Raw genomic sequence first — 16,614 nt, forward strand, 5'->3', positions numbered from 1 at the left:
TATTTTCCCAAGACTTGGCAGGCGTCTAGGTCAGAGTTGTTCAAACTGAGGGTTATGAACTAGTGTGTCACGAAATCAATTTAATAGGTTGCAACCAACATTTTTTTGAAAAAAAAAAAAAAAAAAGACAGACGAGGTGGCTCACGCCTATAATCCCAGCACTTTGGGAGGCCGAGGCAGGCGGATCACTTGAGGTCAGGAGTTCGAGACCAGCCTGGCCAACATGCTGAAACCCCGTCTCTACTAAAAATACAGAAATTAGCTGGGCGTAGTGACGTATGCCTGTAATCCCAGCTACTTGAGAGGCTGAGGCACGAGAATCACTTGAACCTAGGAGGCAGAGGTTGCAGTGAGCTGAGATCACACTGTTGCACTCCAGCCTGGGTGACAGAGCGAGACTCTGTCTCAAAAATAATAAAAAATAAAAATAAAAAAACAATAAAATATCAGTGCATTTCACATAGTAAAGGTAAGAATTGTGGAAGTTTTGTTGGTGTGTGTATGTAGATGATATTTAATCTTCAGACTGAGACATGTTTGAGCATGAAAGTGGCTGTTAATATAATTACTCTGGGACCAACGCTGTAATCTAGAATTGTCTCCAGCCAGCCAAGACACATGGTCACCTCTATGTTTGTACTCAGTCAGCATATAAAATGTATTATAGACATTTCAATGGTTGCCCAGCTTTGTCCCTGGCTTTCACGCTCCCATTCCCCCAATCTGTCCTCCACACAACTTCATGAACTGTCTGAAATATAAAGCTTACCACACTGCATCCTTACCCAGAACTCTTCAAGGAAGCCCCGTGGCCTACAGCATCACATTCACTGTCATCCAGGGGCCTTCAAAATCCAGGATCCTCGGCCGGGCACAGTTACTCATGCCTGTAATCCCAGCACTTTGGGAGGTTGAGGTGGGTGGATCCCTTAGTCCAGGAGTTCTCGACCATCCTGGGCAACATGGTGAAACCCTGTCTCTACAAAAATTACAAAACTTAGCTGGGCATGGTGGTGTGCACCTGTAGTCCCAGCTACTTGGGAGGCTCACTTGAGCCCAGGAGATCAAAGTTGCAGTGAGTTGTGATGGCCCCACTGCACTCCAAGCTGGGAGACAAAGCAAGACCCTGTCTCAAAAAAACAAAAACTCAAAATAAAGTATCCTCCAGCTTTACCTTCTCCTTCCTACCTCCAGCCCACCTGACTATCAAGTGTTTCCATCACCACAGCATCTACATTCCTTGACTAGAGCATTCACCTTCCAAAGCCAGCTCAAGCATCACCCATTGAACAGCCCAAGTCAAGCACTTCCCCTTGGTGTCAAACATTGACAACAGAAATTTTTGTTAGTCCATGGGCCATCCATCCTCCTACATTATTGACATGGCCTTCCCTCCCCATAAAACAAGTGATTCTAGATTTTATAAATGTTGATATATTTGTGTAAGAATATATAAATGGTTATTTATGTGCTAATAATATATATGGTGGTTTTGAAGTCTCAAATCTCAAAAATATTACTTTTGGATGGTAGGTTTACTAATGTGTTAATCTCTAAAATTTCTACAGAGAATTTGCATCATTTATATAATTCAGGAAAAAAACATAGAATAGAAAATGAAAAATTCTGTTTCTATTCCTTGTTGGTAGTTTAGTGCATAGTTTTCTAAACTTTTTAGCATGCTTATATGTAATGTTTCATTTTTAACATTGAAATAATTTTAGATGTACAGAAATGTTGCAAGAATAATACACAATTGGTCAGGTGCAGTGGCTTATGCCTGTAATCGCAGCACTTTGGGAGGTCAAGGCAGGTGGATTGCTTGAGGCCAGGAGTTTGAGCTCAGCCTGGCCAACATGGTGAGACCCCATCTCTACAAAAAATACAAAATTTAGCCAGGTGTGGTGGCATGCACCTGTAGTCCCAGCTACTTGGGAGGCTCAGGCTCAATAATTGTTTGAACCCAGGAGGCAGAGATTGCAGTGAGCTGAGATTGCACCACTGCCCTTCAACCTGGGCAACAGCGAGACTGTGTCTCAAAAAAAAAAATAATAATAATACACAAAAGATTTTTAAATGGATAAATTTGACTACATGAAAGTTTAAAACTTTTGTGCTTCAAGCAATACCAACTAGAAAACAAAAAGACAACACACAGAATGCGAGAAAATGTTTGAAATAATAATATCTCAGTACAGTCTAAGATGCAGAGTATATTAAGAACATTTAGAACTCAATAAAAAAGACAAATAACCCAATTAAAAACTGGGCAAAAGATGTGAATAGAAATTTCTTCAAAGAAGATACTCAACTGGACAATAAGCACATTTTTAAAAAATCAGGCTGGGTGTGGTGGCTCAGGCCTGTAATCTCAACACTTTGGGAAGCTGAGGTTGGAGGATTGCTTGAGGCCAGGAGTTTGAGACCAGATTGGGCAACATAGCGAACCCCTGATTCTACAGAAAAATTTAAAAGTTAGCCGGATGTGGTGGTGTGCATCTGAGGGCACAGCTATTCGGGAGGTTGAGGTATGATTATTGCTTGATTCCAGGAATTTGAGGCTGCAGGGAGCTATGATTGAGCCACTGTACTCCAGCCCAGGAGACAGAGCAAGACCCTGTCTCTTTGGGAAAAAAAAAAAAAAAATGCTGGGCACAGTGGCTCACGCCTGTAATTCCAGCACTTTGGGAGGCCGAAGAGGGCGGATCATGAGGTCAGGAGTTTGAGACCAACCTGGCCAATATGGTGAAACCCCATCTCTACTAAAAATACAAAAATCAGCTGGGCATGGTGGTGCATGCCTGTAATCTCAGCCAGTTGGGAGGCTGAAGCAGGAGAATCGCTTGAACCTGGGAGACAGAGGTTGCAATGAGCCGAGATTGTACCACTGCACTCCAGCAGCCTGGGCAACAGAGCGAGACTCCTTCTGAAAGAAAGAAAGAAAGTAAGAGAGAGAGAGAGGAGAAAGAGAGAAGGAAAGAAAGAAAGAAAGATGGAAAGAAAGAGAAAGAAAGAAAGAGAAAAAAAAATGCCTGGTGTGGTGGCTTACATCTATAATCCCAGCAGTTTGGGTGACTGTGGTGGGAGGATCACCCAATCCAGGAGTTCAGGACCAGCTTGGGCAACATGGCAAGACCCCATCTCTACAAGAAAAAAATTTTTTTTTCTTCACCAAAAGCAGATACTTGAAAAAATTTTAAGAATTAGTAGAGCACGGTGGCACATGCCTGTAGTCCCAGCTATGATTGCTTGGGCCTAGGAGGTTGAGGTTGCTGTGAGCCCCATTCACGCTACTGCATTCCAGCCTGGGAAACAGAGCAAGACCCTGTCTCAAGAAAATAATAATCATGAGTTATAAGGGACATGCAAATCAAAGCCATAATGAGATACCACTTCACACCCTCTAGGATGGCTGTAATTAAAGGGACAGACAACAAGTGTTGACAAAGATGTGGAGAAGTTGGAACCCTCACACATTCTGGTGTGACTATAAAATGGTGCAGTCATTTTTGGAAAAGAGTTTAGCAGTTCCTCAGAAAGTTAAGTGATACCAAGTATGGTGGCTCACACCTGTAATCCTAGCACTTTGGGAGGCCAAGGCAGGTGGATCACCTGAGGTCAGGAGTTCGAGACCAGCCTGGCCAACATGGTGAAACCCTGTCTCTACTAAAAATACAAAAATTATCCAAGTGTGATGGTGCACACCTGTAATCCCAGGTATTCGGGAGGCTGAGGCAGAATCGCTTGAACCCAGGAGGTCGAGGTTGCCAGGAGCCAAGATCGCGCCACTGCACTCCAGCCTGGGTGACAGTGCGAGACCCCCTCTCAAACAAACAAACAAACAAAAACGGAAATTAACTGGGCATGGTGGCCTGCACCTGTAATCCCAGCTACTTAGGAATCGAAGGCAGGAGAATAGCTTGAACCTGGGAGGTAGAGGTTGCAGTGAGCCAAGATCGTGCCACTGCATTCCAACCTGGGCGACAGAGCGAGACTCCATCTCAAAAAAAAAAAAAGAAAAAGAAAACCTCGTGCTTGTATTTCAATGCTCAATTATTTACAGAAAAACATAATACCCTTTTGAATTTAGTGTTCACACACAGAATTTCTTTTGCAAGAAACCTTCCACAACTTGTTTAAACCTTTAGCTTTATCTTATCTAATTTAAAATAATCCTTTAACCCTAGACAAAAATTTCCATGTCCATTCCTTCTTAGAACATTTTACTGAGATTATATGATTAATGATTATTTGCTAAGATTAAGAGCCTTACCGAGTCCCTTGCCAAGTCCTGGGCCTTGCCAAGTTGTAAAGTAGGCAAGTTGAACAGTTCTCAAAGTCCAAAGAAGAAGTTTATAACTGTAAAACATTTAGCAAACCTAATATCTGTCCCGTATAATTTAGACCACCTGTTCACAACATTTGCATTTTACCAGTAATCTTTAAGACTGTTTTTATTTCTCAAGGATTAAAGTCACATGAACTAAAAGGTATTACAGCTTTTATTTTCCCTTCAAAAATATCTGATCAAAGCACTTATTTTCCTTTAGGCCAGTTAATTAGACCTCTCTCTCTTTTTTTTTTTTTTTTTTTTTTTTTTTTTTGAGACGGAGTCTCGCTATTTCGCCCAGGCTGGAGTGCAGTGGCGTGATCTCAGTTCACTGCAAGCTCTGCCTCCTGGGTTCATGCCATTCTCCTGCCTCAGCCTCCTGAGTAGCTGGGACTACAGGTGCCCACCACCACGCCCGGCTAATTTTTTTGTATATTTAATAGAGACAGGGTTTCACCGTGTTAGCCAGATGGTCTCGATCTCCTGACCTCGTGATCCACCCGCCTCGGTTTTGCAAAGTGCTGGGATTACAGGTGTGGGCCACCGTGCCCGGCCTAGAGCTCTCTTTTTTATAGACATCACACACAACACATATAACTGCACAGACAAACAGAAGCAGATCCAGTAGTTACAAGATTTTCTGTTCGCCAATCTCCTAATTGGACTATTGGCCTCGAGTGGGGCCCTTTAAGAGCAGGGCTAGAAAAGCATGCAGTTTTCGGGGCCGAATACATGGTGATAGCTGGAAGACAAAAACAGATTTTGAGGGGGACCTATCTGCTTTTAATTGCTGGGTTTTCATGAGAAAAACAGAGGTTTTTCCCAAAATGGCATGCATGGCACCTTTTCTGTTCTTCTCAAGGAGTCCCAGGCCATCAGAAATTATTTTAGGGCCTCGTGCATGCATTAAGGGTAGCAAGACAAAATGGAGAAAAGGAATTCAGTCAACTGAGAAAAAAATCTTTTTCCAGAAAAACAAGATCCAAAAAGAGAAAAACATAAAGGTTTTTAAAATATCCGCTTTTTTTGTTGTTTTTGAGACAGAGTCTCGCTCTGTTGCCCAGGCCGTTGTGCAATGGTGCGATCTTGGCTCACTGCAACCTCCGCCTCCCAGGTTCAAGCAATTCACCTGCCTCAGCCTACTGAGTAGCTAGGACTACAGGCAAGTGCCACCACACCCAGCTAATTTTTTCTGTATTTTTAGAAGAGACAGGGTTTCACCATGTTGGCCAGGCTAGTCTTGAACTCATGACCTCAGGTGATCTGCCCACCTTAGCCTCCCAAAGCGCTGGGATTGCCAGTGTGTCACTGCACTCCCCCCAGATATCCACTTTTTAAAAAAAATTTATTTATATCCACTGCTTTATTAAAGATAAATAGTCTCATAAGAGGAGAAGTAATGTGTTCGCAGGCTAACAGAAAATGCATGTATATGAGAAAGAGATGTGTGAGGTCCCTGATCTGTGCTCTAAGTGAGTGGTCAGTCAGGCAGGGCCTTGGTCAACCAGTAAGGCAGATGAGGGTCCCTGTCCTGGGGGACTCACTGCTCCTGGGTGCCCCAGGAGATGTAGTCTGGCCATGTGGCCATGTGGTACTCATCCATGAGCTGCTGCACAATCTCCCTAGATGTGTCCATCTCATCAAAGTTGTCCTTGAACATGTCCTCCTTGCGGAACGGCTCCAGGAAGGCCTCCCACTTCCGCAGCTTGTCATATTGGCGACAGGTTCTCTCGAAGAGTGAGGAGATGCTGGTGTGGTTGGCCATCATGAGCCCACTGACCCGGTGGGCCAAGGGCAGGTAAGGAGACTTCCTCGACAGGGCCACCTGGATGCTGGTGGGGCCCAACAGGATGAAGTTGGCCAACTTCCGTTCCCGGATCCTCTGCAGGCTCTTGTGGACCTGGGTGGGGTCCACCTCTCCCTGGATGGTGTTGAGGATGGTGATGTAGGAGTGGTTGGTCTGGCGGTCTCAGCCTGTGGATACCATCACGTTCTTGGGCTGCAGCAGCCACCTCATGACATCCAGGACCATGGTCTTCCTCACGCTGGCCACTGATTGGTCCATAGTCAGCGGGGTGTAGCCAGTCATGAGAAAGTGGAGCCATGGGGTGGGAATGAGTGAGGCGATGAGGCCTATGAGGTCATTGTTCATGTAGCTGGGGTAGCGCAGGGTGATGGTGCTGGCCGAGATGATGGTGGACACCAGCTGGTTGGTCTGAGAGAAGGATGGGTTCTGGATGTGCAGGATCTGGTCTGTGGCAATCTGGTTCAGGGCTGTGTTGTGCAGCACCACCACACAGTCTCCGTTCTGCATCAGCCTCTTGAGTGTGAGGAGTGAATTATAAAGCTGGACCGCCACGTTGCTCATCTTGTCCTGGTTGGGAAACACTGAGTATGTCTGCACCAGCTTCTTAGGATACCTGTCATTCAGCCATTGTAAGAGGTAGGAGCCCAGGCCAGAGCCTGTCCCCCCAGCAATGAACCGACACAGCACAAAGCCATCTAGATTGTCACTACCATCTGCCTCCTGGTCTGTGATGTTAAAAATGTCCTCATGGATCTTCTCCCTCTGGGAGAATCTGCTGGCCCAGTTGTTGCCAGCTCTTCCTCCATGCTCCGACAGGTAGATGTTCTCTGGGTTGTAGAGCTTGGCACAAGGGGAGTTGAGGATGGAGTGGATCACCTGGGGCTCCAGGTCCAGCAGCACAGCCCGGGGGATGTAGTGCTCATTGTCTGCCTGGTAGAAAAAGATGTCCTTGTGGTCAGTGCCCTCAGTGGCGAACTCCTCCATGGTGCCCTTGGGGCTGATACCATGCTCAGTGCACAGCTGTTTCCAGAACTCGAACCCAATCTGATTGCTGCACTGGCCCAATTGTGGGTGATGATTTCTCTTGGCATCGCTCCTCAGGCACCAGAGTTGCAGCCGCTCCCACCCGCAATGCTGCCGCGTGCCAGCCCCCCAGATATCCACTTTTAATTAAGCTGAGCGCTCTTTAAGAAAATCCTATTTTGGGGTCTGGGTGTGGTGACTCATGTCTGTAATCCTAGCACTTTGGGAGGCCGAAGTGGGCGGATCACTTGAGGTCAGGAGTTCAAGACCAGCCTGGCCAACATGGTGAAACCCCATCTCTACTAAAAATACAAAAATTAGCTGGAAATCACTTGAACCCAGGAGGCGGAGGTTGCAGTGAGGCAAGATCATGTCACTGCACTGCAGCCTGGGCAACACAGCAAGACTCCATCTAAAAAAGAAAAGAAAGGAAAGGGAAAGGAGAAGGAAAAGGAAAGGGAAAGGAAATCCTTTTTTTCTTTCTTTCTTTTTTTTTTTTTTTTGAGCTCTATTGCCCAGGCTGGAGTGCAGCAGTGTGATCTCCACTCACTGAAACCTCTGCTTTTTGGGTTCAAGTGATTCTCCTGCATCAGCCTCCTGAGTAGCTGGGATTACAGGCACCCACCATCATGCCCAACTAATTTTTGTATTTTTAGTAGAGACAGGGTTTCGCCATGTTGCCCAGGATGGTCTAGAACTCCTGACCTCAAGTGATCCACTTGCCTCAGCCTCCCAAAGTGCTGGGATTACAGGCGTGAACCACTATGCCCAGCTGTGTTTTTTGTTTTGTTTTGTTTTGTTTTTTGAGACGGTCTTGCTCTGTCACCCAGGCTGGAATACAGGGCACAGTCATGGCTCACTGCAGCCTCAACCTCCTGGATTCAAGCAACCCTCCCTCCTCAGCTTCCTGGGTAGCTGGGACTACATGCCACCATGCCCAGCCAATTTTTTATTTTTTATAGAGACAGGGTCTCACTATGTTGCTGGAATATAGGCATGAGCCACCACACCTGGCCAAGAAAATCCTTTTAAATCGTTTATTACCCAACATTAGCCATGCCAAGCAGCCAATATTTCTGGCTTTTGAACATTACCAAAGGTAACCTCCCAGGTGTTCAGAGAAAGGAAAATTTAAGGTGGTTCATGAAGGGGAAGAGAATCAACAAATGATAAAGGTCACAAAGATATCAAGCCAGAAAGGACTCATTCCCTAAGCCAGGATTGAACCCGGGCTGCCACTGTAAAATGGCAGAAGCTAAAACAAAGCACTGCCATGTGGTTACAGGTCACGCTTCCAAGGACGTAAAACCAGATGGAGGCCTGCAGCAAAGTTTGCCACTGGCCAGTTTGCTGGGCTTGCTTCAACAGCAGGCCTATGGAGCCCTAGACCCACATCCCATCCCAAGGTACCCCTCTTTCTGACAGAACTATACGGAGAGACATGCAGAGCACACCAGCTTGGCTACAGCTTAAGACCAACCTCACAAATCCTTTTTTATTAATTAAAACTTTACAGATAATATAAACAGTGATCCTTATCATTCCCTTTCTGGTTTGTTTAGGGAGACAGAGGTCAAAATCCTGACTGGTTAAAACAAAAAACAAAAAACAAAAAAACTCCTACCCTTTTGCTGACACGTCAGGCTTCTGAGTTCCCTCCCTGCTGAGCTCAATCCCAAGCCAACCAGTTTAAGGTTTAGGAAATTAACTTCTCCCAGTTTGGAGGATACATCCCAGGAGAGCATCCCACAGCATGGGGACACAATCACCCATCTGTAAAGAGAGGACAGAGGAGGAGAAAGGAATAAGAAGGCATTTATTTAAAGGAGCCCCAGGACTCAGGATGCATTTGAAAGATGTATGCCTACTCATCTAGAAAGAGGGGAGCAAGGCGTCCCTGGTTCCCTTCTCTTCCTAGCAAATACCCGAGGTACATGAGGGAGAGAAAGCAAGGCGTCCCTCTTTCTTTTGCCCTTGTATCCCTGAGTCCCGGCAACCATGACAGGATGCCTCCCATGGGTGTCAAAGTGGCTTTCACCCATGTTATGTGGGGGTGGGTGGGTAGGGAGTGGGATTATCTGCTCTTACCCATATATGCCTTATCTTCTCTGTTGTCAATAGCCTTTGCATTCCCTAGACCTCATTTATGCCATGGATACTAGCATGACCTTTATCCATGAAATGAGGCTTGGCTTAATCCGCAGAAATAGTCATGCTTACCTGTGCTGTACCTTTTCACTTCTGTTGTCGTCTGCCTCTGGATCCCTCAGATCCAGTTTTCTTTCCTAGGGCTTCGATCCAAAGCTTGGAATTGAGTTTGGGTCAAAATAACTGCCTCAGGATGTTGCATGGACTCCTTATCAAGCTGAATGCTAAGGTCAAGCTGTGGAATTGAGTCCTTCTCCAACAAGGGAGAGAAAAGGGGTGTCTTCTGAGTTGGGATCCTGGCTGAGTAAAACGTCTTCTAAAAGGAAAAAAGCCTGTAGCGTAGAGAAGCCCCCTCTAGTTGCAGGGCCATGTTATTGGGTTGGTGCAAAAACAGTCACAGTCCTCGCCGTTATAAGTAATAGCAAAAACTGCAACTACTTTTGCGCCAACCTATTCCTGGCCTGGTGGAGAAAAGGAAAAGAAAAACAGCTTAAATGCAGGGCTTTGTTAACTGCTGACAGGATGGAGAAAAGAAAAAGATGCCCGGAGAACAAACCTTTTATTCTTATGCAAATGAGTTTCTCCAACAGGGAGAGAAACTTTTTTTTTTTAAGATGGAGTTTCACTGTTGTTGCCCAGGCTGCAGTGCAGTGGCACAATCTTGGCTCACTCCAGCCTCCACCTCCCAGGTTCAAGTGATTCTCCTGCCTCAGCCTCCCGAGTAGCTGAGATTACAGGTGCATGCCACCATGCCCGGCTAATTTTTGTATTTTTAGTAGAGACGGGGTTTCACCATGTTGGCCAGGCTAGTCTCAAACTCCTGACCTCAGGTGATCTGCCCGCCTCAGCCTCCCAAAGTGCTGGGATTACAGGCATGAGCCATTGCGCCTGGCCAAGAAACTTTTAATTGCTGTTTCTACCCTGGGGTTTGGACTGAGCTGGACCCCTCAGCAGGAGGAGGAGAAGACTCCATGGTATGTGGTGTGGAACACTGGACAGACAGCTACATGGGGCCCTTGGGCCATGAGCCCCAGCCCCAGCTGGGAGGGGCAGGGAGCCACCACTTGCCTGTCCGTACCACGCATGCATCTGCAGCCATTGGGGTGGGGGTGGAATACCCCCAATATTGTAAAAGATAAGTGCCATTACAGTCCTGCAAAAAGAAGGAAAATGCCATAGAAAAGGCTGAGTTGGACCAAGGCTGACATTCCCAGTCCCTGAGAGCAGTGGGGTGAGGGGGTGCAGTTTCCTCTATCCTCAGAAGAAGGCTGAGGACAAGAAAGCTCAAAAAGGAAAGGGAAACAGATTTTTTTGGTGTGCATTTTACTCATCCCTCCTCACGTCCCTGTATGGGCCACCAAAATGATGCAGGATTTTTTGCTCCTTAGCTCCACTAAAATCTGGGTTCTTGTCTCACAACTAGGAAAAATTAGGCACACAGACACCTGTGAAAGGTGAGGAGAGCAGAATTTATTAAAAGAAAGTTCTCATCTCAGCAAAAAAGAGAGGGTCCTGCCAACAGGCTCCCACCTCACAGATTGAATACCAGGCCAACACACATGAGCTGAAGAGGCCAGGCTCCTCTCCCAGCATAAGGCGTGAATTCCTGGTGGCTCCACCCCCATTCTTCAGTGCGCATGCGGGCCGTTAGTCTGAGCTGCTCCACATTGATTTCTCTTACTGCATATGTGTTAAGGGACAGAATTTTTCACCATGGGCATGTTTAGGGAAGTACCCTGTGCACCATGACCTGTGCGGCATATGGCCGTCTCCTATCTCTATCAGTAGTATCAGTAAAGAGATAGAAAACCTACAAAGAAACCGAAAAATAATTCTGGAGCTGAAAAGTATAATAACAAATAAAAAATGCACTGGAGGGATTCAAAACAAATTTGAACAGAGAAAAGAATCTGTGAACTTGGAGATAGAACAATGGAAATTACCAAATCTGAGGAACAAAACCATCTGGGGATGCAGTCCAGTAGGTCTCAGCCTTATTTTACTCAGCCTCTATTCAAGATGGAGTTGCGGTGATTCAAATGCCTCTAACACAAGTGAGATGAACTCAGAGAGGAGACCCACACTGACACATAATTAAACTCTTATTTTTTATTTTTTGAGACACTCTCATCCTGCCACCCAGGCTGGAGTACAGTGGTATGATCTTGGCTCACTGCAACCTCCATCTCCCAGGCTCAAGAGATGCTCTCACCTCAGGCACCCAAGTAGTTAGGACTACAGGCATGCATTAGCATACCCGGCTAAATTTTTTTTGAGGGTGGTTAGAGATGGGGTTTTACCATGTTGCCCAGGCTGGTCTCAAGCTCCTGGGCTCAAGCAATCCACCCCACCTCAGCCTCCCAAAGTGCTGGGATTACAGGTGTGAGCCACCACACCCAGCCATAATTAAACTTTCAAAAGCCACCCTGGCAAAACCTGTCTCTACAAAACATACAAAAATTAGCCAGGTGTGGTGGCAAGCACCTGTAGTACCAGCTACTTAGGGAGCTGAGGCCAAAGGATTGCTTGAGCCCAAGAAATCAGCTTGAGCTAATATCACGCCACTGCACTCCAGCCTGAGTGACAGAGCAAGATAGTCTCTATAAAAAACAAATAAAATAGGCCAGGTGCAGTGGCTCACACCTATAATACCAGGACTTTGGTAGGCCAAGGCAGGTGGATCACTTGAGGGTAGGAGTTCAAGACCAGCCTGGCCAACATGGTAAAAACCTGTTTCTACTAAAAATACAAAAATTAGCTGGGCGTGGTGATGTGCACCTGTAGTCCCAGCTACTTGGAAGGCTGAGGCAGGAGAATCACTTGAACTAGGGAGGCGGAGGTTGCAGTGAGCCAAGATCATGCCACTGCACTCCAGCCTGGGCAACAGAGCGAGATTCCATCTCAAAAATAAATAAATAAATGAAATAAAATAAAACTTTCAAAAGCCAAAAACAGAGAATCTTGAAAGTGTGAAGAGAGAAGTGATTCATCATATTTAAGGGCTCTTTAATAAGATTATCAGCAGATTTCTCATGAGAAACTTTTAAGGCTAGCAGGCAGTGGGGTGATATATTTAAAGTGCTTAAAGAAAATAACTGTCAGGGCCAGGTGCGGTGGTTCACGCCTGTAATCCCAGCACTTTGGGAGGCCGAGGCAGGCAGATCACAAGATCAGGAGATGAAGACCATCCTGGCTAACACGGTGAAACCCCGTCTCTACTAAAAATACAAAAAAAAAAAAAAAATAGCCGGGAGTGGTGGCAGGCGCCTGTAGTCCCAGCTACTCAGGAGGCTGAGGCAGGAGAATGGTGTGAACCCAGGAGGCGGAGCTTGCAGTGAGCCGAGTTCACGCCACTGCACTCCAGCCTGGACCACAGAGCGAGACTCCGTCTCAAAAAACAAACAAAAAAAAACTGTCAACCAAGAATCTTATATCTGGCAAATTGTCCTTCAAAAGTATGGGAGAGGCTGGGCAGGATGGCTCATACCTGTAATCCCAGCACTTAGGGAGGCCAAGGTGGGTGGATCACTTGAGGTCAGGAGTTGGAGACCAGTCTGGCCAACATGGTGAAACCCTGTCTCTACTAAAAATATAAAAATTAGCTGGACATGGTGGCGCATGGCTGTAATCCCAGCTACATGGGAGGCTGAGGCAGGAGAATCTCTTGAACCCGGGAGGTGGAGGTTGCAGTGAGCTGAGATCATGCCACTACATTCCAGCCTGGGCAACAGAGTGAGACTCTGTCTCAAAAAGAAAAAAAAAAAAATTGAAGGAGAAATTAAGACATTCACAGAAAAACAAAAGCTGAGGGAATTCATTACCAATAGACTGGTCCTGCAAGAAATGCTGAAGGGAGTCATACAAATTGCTACAAAATATTAAAGAATAAATACATAAAAGGAAAGACGTCCTATGTTGATGAGTTGAATTGGAAGACAGTATTGTTAAGATGTCACTATTACCCCAAGTGATCTGCAGATACAATGTAATCCCTATCAAAATCTCAATGATGGTTTTGCAGAAATAGAAAAACCCATCCTAAAGTTCATATGGAATCTGAAGGGATCCTGAACAGCCAAAACAGTTTTAAAAAGAACAAAGCTGGAGGACTTACACTTCCTGATTTCGGAGTCTTGCTCTGTTGCCCAGGCTGGAATGCAGTGGTGCAATCTCAGCTCACTGCAACCTCCATCTCCTGGGTTCAAGCGATTCTCCTGCCTTAGCCTCCCGAGTAGCTGGGACTACAGGCGTGCGCCACCACGCCTGGCTAATTTTTTGTATTTTTAGTAGAGACAGGGTTTCACCATGTTGGCCAGGCTGGTCTGGAACTCCTGACCTCAGGTAATCCAACAGCCTCGGCCTCCCAAAGTGCTGGGATTACAGACATGAGCAACCACACCCGGCCTATATTACTTTAATTTTTATTATTTCCCTCCTTTTGCTAGCTTTGGATATAGTTTGCTCTTCATTTTCTTTTTCTTTAAGGTATAGAGCTAAGTTATTGAGTTGAGATCTTTCTTTGTTTTAAATATAGGCATTAAAGTATAAATTGCCCTCTTAGAACTGACTGCACTGCATCCCATAAGTTTTGGTATATTTTATTTTTTTTCAAGGTATTTTCTAATTTCCTGTGTTTTTTTTCTTTTGGTCCATTGGTTGCTTAAGGGTGTTCTTTAATTTCCACACATTTGTCAATTTTCTAGTTTTCTTCCTGTTGTGAGGTCTAGTTTCTAGTTTCATTCCATTATGATCAAAAAAGATACTTTATATGATTTTATTATTTTATGATGTATTAAGGCTTGTTTTGTGACCTAACATATGGTCTATCTTGGAGAGTGTTCCATGTGCATTTGAGAAGAACATGTATTTTGCTGTTGTTCAGTAGTGCTGTGCATATGTCTGTTAGGTCCTATTTATTTATTTGAGACAGAGTTTCACTCTTGTTGCCCAGGATGGAGTGCAATGATGCGATCTTGGCTAACTACAACCTCCACCTCCCAGGTTCAAGCAATTTTCCTGCCTCAGCCTCCCAAGTAGCTGGGATTACAGACATCCACCGCCATGCCTGGCTAATTTTTTGTATTTTTAGTAGAGACGGGGTTTCACCATGTTGGCCAGGCTGGTCTTGAACTCCTGACCTCAGGTGATCCACCCTCCTCAGCCTCCCAAAGTGCTGGGATTACAGGCGTGAGCCACCGCGCCTGGCCCTATTTATTTATTTGAGATGGAGTCTCGCTCTGTCACCCAGGCTGGAATCAGTGGCATGATCTCAGCTCTCTGCAACCTCCACCTCCTTGGTTCACACAATACTCCTGCCTCAGCTTCCCGAGTAGCTGGGATTATAGGTGTGCGCTACCACACCCAGCTAATTTTTGTATTTTTAGTAGAGACGAGGTTTTACCATGTTGGCCATACTGGTCTCGAACTCCTGACCTCAAGTGATCCACCTGCCTTGGCTTCACAAAGTGCTGGGATTACAGGTGTGAGCTACCGCGACTGGCTGGTCCAGTTTATTTATAGTGCTGTTCAGGCTGTCTATTTTCTTATGGTTCTCCTGTCTGATTGTACTATTATTGAAAGTGGGGTATTGAAGTTTCCAACTTTTATTGTAGAAGTCTGTATTTTTTCTCTTTAATTCTGTCAATGTTAGCTTCATATTTTTGGGGGATCTTTTGTTTGGTTTATACATGTTTATCATTGTTATGTCTTCTTAGTGAATTGACTCTTATCAATATGTAATGTTCTTTTTATTTATTTATTTTTATGAGAAAGAGTCTTGCTGTGTCACCCAGGCTGGAGTGCAGTGGTGAAATCTTGGCTCACTGTGGCTTCAGCCTCCCAGGCTCAAGAGATCCTCCCATCTCAGCCTCCTGAGTAGCTGGGACTACAGGTATGCACTACCACACCTGGCTAATTGTGTTTATTATTTGTAAAGACAAGGTCTTACTATGTTTCCCAGGCTGATCTCAAACTCCTGGGCTCAAGTGATCCTCCCGCCTCAGCCTCTAAAAGTGCTGGGATTAAAGGTGTGAGCCACCATGTCAGGACTTTTTGAAAAAAAATTTTAGTGTAAATTTTTAATAAAAAGATGGGACCAGGCATGGTGGCTCACATCTGTAATACCAGCACTATGGGAGGCTGAGGCAGGTTATTGCTTCAGCCCAGAAGTTTGAGACCAGCCTGGACAACATGGGGAAATACTGTCTCTACAAAAAAAAAAAAAAAAAAAAAATTAGCCAGACATGGTGGCACATGCCTGTAGTCCCAGCTACTTAGGAGTTTGAGATGGGAGAATCACTTTGAGCTGGGAAGTTGAGGCTGCAGTGGGCCATGACTGCATCACTGCACTTCAGCCTGGGCAACAGGGTGAGACCGTGTCTCATAAATAAATAAATAAACAAATAAATAGATCAGTTCTCACCATGTTGCCCAGGCTGGTCTTGAACTCCTGGCCTCAAGTGATCTTTCTGCCTTGGCCTCCCAAAGTGCTGAGATTATAGGTGTGAGCCACAATGCCCAGCCTACAATTATCTTATATGTTTCTTGTAACAGGGTGTCTTTTATTTTTTTTGAGATAGAGTTTGGCTCTTGTTGCCCAGGCTGGAGTGCAATGGCACAATCTTGGCTCACCACAACCTCTGCCTCCTGGGTTCAAGCAATTCTCCTGCCTCAGCTTCCCGAGTAGTTGGTATTACAGGCATGCGCCACCACGCCCGGCTAATTTTGTATTTTTAGTAGAGAACAGGGTTTCTCCATGTTGGCCAGGCTGGTCTTGAACTCCTGGCCTCAAGTGATCCACCCATCTCAGCCTCCCAAAGTGCTGGGATTACAGGCGTGAGGCACAGCACTGGCCAATTTTATTTATTATTATTATTTTTAAATTATTTTTTATTTTTATTTTTGAGACAGTCTGTCACCCAGGCTAGAGTGCAGTGGCTGCAGTCACTGCAGCCTCCACCTCCTGGGTTCAAGCGATTCTCCTGCCTCAGCCTCCTTAGTAGCTGGGACTACAGGCACACGCCACCACACCCAGCTAATTTTTGTATTTTTAGTAGAGATGGAGTTTCACCATGTTGGCCAGGCTGTCTCAAACTTCTGACCTCAAGTGATCCACCCGCCTCGGCCTCCCAAAGTGCTGGGATTACAGGCATGAGCCACCGTACCTGGCCTAAAATACTGGTTTTTAACCTATGAAGTTGGCAATGATTTTGAAAAATTGTAAAAGTTATACAGTGTTTTGGAAAACTAGGAATATCAGGTGATTGTGCTGGGAAGGCAATCTGTATATATGTGTGTATATGTTGTG

General features: G+C 45.4%; 1 protein-coding gene and 1 pseudogene across 3 annotated transcripts in view; one reads left to right on the forward strand and one right to left on the reverse strand.

Moving 5' to 3' along the window:
* URGCP (upregulator of cell proliferation) overlaps positions 1–16,614 on the forward strand; it is a 50,756-nt gene that overhangs the window by 535 nt on the left and 33,607 nt on the right. Inside the window, exon 2 of one of the 3 annotated variants that reach the window (XM_055115866.2) lies at positions 15,081–15,198. The exons of the other annotated variants lie outside the window; for them this stretch is intronic. The gene's annotated coding sequence lies outside the window, so the exon portion shown is untranslated. The remainder of the gene's footprint in view (positions 1–15,080; positions 15,199–16,614) is intronic. 3 annotated transcript variants of the gene reach the window in all.
* LOC100980322 (tubulin gamma-1 chain-like) lies at positions 5,740–15,074 on the reverse strand (annotated as a pseudogene).

The sequence above is a fragment of the Pan paniscus genome, chromosome 6, assembly GCF_029289425.2.
Source record: "Pan paniscus chromosome 6, NHGRI_mPanPan1-v2.0_pri, whole genome shotgun sequence".
Lineage (NCBI taxonomy): Eukaryota > Metazoa > Chordata > Mammalia > Primates > Hominidae > Pan > Pan paniscus.